Source organism: Tamandua tetradactyla, chromosome 12 (assembly GCF_023851605.1).
Source record: "Tamandua tetradactyla isolate mTamTet1 chromosome 12, mTamTet1.pri, whole genome shotgun sequence".
NCBI classification, from domain to species: domain Eukaryota; kingdom Metazoa; phylum Chordata; class Mammalia; order Pilosa; family Myrmecophagidae; genus Tamandua; species Tamandua tetradactyla.
Genome location: NC_135338.1, coordinates 35,890,362 through 35,894,910, shown reverse-complemented (window position 1 = coordinate 35,894,910; position 4,549 = coordinate 35,890,362). Strand labels below are relative to the sequence as shown.

Genomic DNA, 4,549 nt, shown 5'->3' with positions numbered 1-4,549 from the left:
TCTTGAGTGATGCAAATGTTAAAAAACGATCATGGTGATGAATACACAAATGTGATGATATTGTGAGCCATTGATTGTGTATCATGTATGGATTATATGTGTGTGTGTTTTCTCAATAAAAATATTTTTACAAAAAAGAACCTATGAGAAATTTGTCTAATTATGTTTCTTATGCAAGGTCACATAGTAATGGCACATCTGGAATTCAAAAGCAGGCATTTTGGACTCTAAAGCTCCTTTCAAAAGTTGTTTTCACTCTGAATCTCCTTAAACAATTGGGAGCATAAGCCAGTACTGTTTGGGGAAAAGGTTAAGAGAGGAATTCTCCACCCCTTGTGCAGCAGAGGTGGCTCCAGCACGCAGATACTCCAGGGCAGGGGATGTTGGCAGCACCCACGCCCAGTAGAGAAGGAGTGGGGGGAGCGCCTGGTGTAGGGAGGGCACCAATGCTTTGGGAGGCCAAGCCAATGCCCGCCACCAACACCAGTCTCTGTGCGGTGGGCTGTGGTGCAGGCAGAAGCGCGGTGGCTGTGCCAGAGTGCCCGCCACCCCCGGCCACAGGGCAGTGGAGGTGATGGTGAAGGTGCTCAATGCTACCTGGGCTGGCTAGAGGGCTTGTTGATGAAAGCACAGCACATGCCCCCTGTAGGAACTCCCAGGAACCCTCAGGATGGATTTTGACCAACAAGGAGTAAAGAAGAAAGCCAGAAAATACTTCTCCTTCATGTTCATGCTACTCCATTGTGATCCCCAGATGCTGGGGGTGGGGGGAACGGAACTCTGAACTCCCTAGCCAGTGTGTCAGTTCCTTGAAGGCAGGAACCATACTTTATTCATTTCTGTGCTCTTTGCAAGAAGGACCATAATGTCTTACAATTAATATGGCTGCTCTGTTTTATTAATACATTAATCTAAACCAGTGTATGAAAGAGACAGGCAGAGGGAAAATTGCACTTGAGCAAAGATGGGAAACCATGGGCAGAGGCGATGGTGGTGCCCCACAAAGCAAGACCAGGTGGTCTTGGCTGCCGTTCACATTGACCCTACAGCCCTAACCCCCACCCCCAGTTAACAAATGTTTCAGCGCTTCCTTTATTATCCTAAAATAAAGTCCATAAATAATCTCACCTACCTACATGCATAATTTAAAAATAATATCATCTCAGATCTTATGTGTGATATAAGAAATCAAATCAAAGCAACTTATTAAATAAAACCGTTAAGACTCTAAGTGTAGGCATTTGAATTACACTTCCGCCATCTTTCCACCCCTCAGTCAGACCGGGGACGGAGACGCTTCTGGAAGAACCATCGCGATGGCCGCCCAAGGAGAACCGCAAGTTCAGTTTAAACTTGTATTGGTTGACGATGGCGGTACTGGAAAAACTACATTCGTAAAATGTCATCTGACTGGTGAATTCGAGAAGAAGTATGTAGCCACCTTGGGTGTTGAGGTGCATCCCCTTGTGTTCCATACCAACAGAGGACCTATTAAATTCAGTGTATGGGATACCGTGGATCAGGAGAAATTTGGTGGACTGAGAGATGGCTATTACATCCAAGCCCAATGTGCCATTATAATGTTTGACGTAACATCAAGAGTTACTTACAAGAATGCGCCTAACTGGCATAGAGATCTGGTACGAGTGTGTGAAAACATCCCCATCGTGTTGTGTGGCAACAAAATGGATATTAAGGACAGGAAAGTTAAGGCAAAATCCATTGTCTTCCACCGAAAGAAGAATCTTCAGTACTATGACATTTCTGCAAAAGTAACTACAACTTTGAAAAGCCCTTCCTTTGGCTTGCTAGAAAACTGATTGGTGACCCTAACTTGGAGTTGGTTGCCATGCCTGCTCTTGCCCCACCAGAGGTTGTCAAGGACCCAGCTTTGGCAGCACAGTATGAGCATGACTTGGAGGTTGCTCAGACAACTGCTCTGCGGGATGAGGATGATGACCTGTGAGAAAATGAAGCTGGAGCCCAGCATCAGAAGTCTAGCTTTATAGGCAACTGTCCCGTGATGTCAGTGGTGCAGTGTGTTTGCCACTTTATTATATAGCTAAGCAGAACATGTGCTTAATCTTTGGGATGCTGAAGGAGATGAATGGGCTTCAGAGTGAATGTGGCAGTTTAAAAAAAAACCTTTTTTTGGACCTGCGTATTTAGCCGTTTTGAAACACAATTGCTTCCTTTTTGAGTTTTAAGTATAAGACTGCAACAGTCACATCACACACACACACAAAAAGACTCTAAGTGTAATCTAAAGAAGAAATAAAAGTGATTTCTGACAATACCATTTGTGTTCTAATCTACAGATGATCATATGATGACTTGAGAAGACACAAAAGAAGGGTTATTGGTGAAATTCATGTAAGGCCTGTAGTCTACTCAACTGCATTGTGCCAATCCATTTCCTGATTTTGTTAATGTGCTATGGTTATTTAAATTGTGTCTGTTGGGGGAAGCTGGGTGATGGGTCGTGGTACAGCTCTGTACTATGTTTGCAGCTTCTAGTGGTTCTATAATTATTTTTTTTTAAAAGGAGTTGGGAATTTGCTCTTATTTGTAGATTCGACAGGAATGCAGGCTGGTACAGACTGCCATGCTTCAGATACCACGAGTGCTGTTGCCACTTGTGATTTCACTTTCTGAAACAGTAGACAATTCTTGTCAAGGTATTCGAGAAAGCAAAGTTCAGTGTTACCTTGATTTACTATAGTGGAATTGCTGGCCAATTTAGTGATAGTAGAACTTTTCAAAAAAATTTCTAATAAAACAATCCACTTTTTGTTTATATGGAAAAAAGTGTTAGATCCAGATTCAGGTCATCCATATCAGGCTTTTCACCTACATGACCATCCAGTGGAATGTTTGAAATTCATGTGGGATATGGACAACTTTGTTCTGCAGGATTGTCCTGTGCTTTGCGGATGTCAGCTTCCCCAGTCATGCCCATGGCATACCAGTGGGGTGCCCTATCACTGAAATAGCCAAAGTACCAAAAACATTCCTAGAGAGGAGACATCCTCCCACTGAGAGTCAGTACCACGAGCAGAGTTCTGGTCAACCTCCTCACTCCTAGATTGGTGGGAACCCACTCTGATGATACATTGTCGTGAAATTGAATCTAAAATGCCAGGCTTCTCTTTTCCCGGAAATGGCTCTCATCCTTTCTCCCCATGCAGCCTTCCTCAACTCTCCCTTTACCCTCATCCATTCAGCTTCAACATTATGAATGTCTCTTTGGAAGCAAGGCATCAGGAGCTGTGTTCCTGGACCCAGCTGCCATCTTCCTGAGAGAGGAACCAATCCTCCTCACGGCGTGGTGCAGAGGGAGAGATAAGGCCTATTATCAACGACCTTCTCAATCTTACAGCCCAGCCCTGAACTTGAGACCAGGTCCCAAGTTGCATTGCTCTGTCGCAGCTGGAACCTGGATAGGAGCTCTTGTTGTCCGGCCCCAGTCACATCCATACATCCTCAAGGAGTGAGCTGCCTGCCAATCAGTATTCATATTTTCTTCCTAATAAAATGAATGCATATTTTCTTATGTATAGCTGAGAAAGAAATGTGGCCCTCGGCAAAATGATCTTAAACAGAACCATAGATGCTTACTGGCCATACAACCCTGGAAAAGTCACTTAACCTCTCTGAGACTTTATGTCCTCAAGTTGTATAGGGACTCGTGAAATGGTTTGTATGCTAGAGCTCTGTAAACTATACTATGCTATATTAATATGATAAATTACTATAACATATTTTTATTTGAGCTGGTTGGATAATCCACTAAAAAGAGCAGTGGGTGGGAATTCTGAATGACAGAATAGAGAATACGTACGTTCTTCCAATCCATCACCTATACCAAGATATGGCAAACTACAGCTTGTGGGAAAATCTGGCCAACCATTTATTTCTGTAAATAAACTTTTATTGGAATGTAGCTATATGTCCCTTCTGTTATTATTGATGGCTGTTTTTGCACTACAGCAGCAGAATTGAATAGCTGTGACAGAGGCCAAATGGCCTGCAAAGCTTAAAATATTTAATACCTGGCCTTTTTAAAAGAAAAACTTTGGCCACCCAGGTCTATATAACCAACAGAAGGATCTTTTTAAAAGATACATGTCACTATCCATCACTTCCTTGACTCCCTTTGCTGACAGAATAAAATCTTGAACATAGAACACAAAACCCTCTACTGCCTGGCTGTAACCTTACTAGGCAGCTCTCCTTCATGCTGCAACTCTCACACATTACAAAACCAACATTCTTTCTCGCAGTTCCCTCATTCAATGCTGGTTCTGTCCCATGCCTTTGCCAAAAGTCTCTTAAAGATATGAGACTGACTTGGAATGGTTCTAGCAGGTTGATGCCTGAATTCCCAGTTGACACTTGGACATTTTAGCCTCTCTTAGCAGCTTTTCACTTAAACAGGGATTCAGCATGACTACTGTCAGCTTGTGAGGGACCATCACTCATGAAGTTAGCCCTGGGGTGCACTAAGCCCTAGCCCCATGCCAGTTACCCAGGAAGCAGCAGTGAATAG

At 43.4% G+C, this 4,549-nt stretch overlaps 1 pseudogene; it reads left to right on the top strand.

Moving 5' to 3' along the window:
- Positions 1 to 1,242: 1,242 nt before the first annotated feature.
- On the top strand, positions 1,243 to 2,000 carry LOC143651302 (GTP-binding nuclear protein Ran pseudogene; annotated as a pseudogene).
- The last annotated feature ends 2,549 nt before the right edge of the window (positions 2,001 to 4,549 follow it).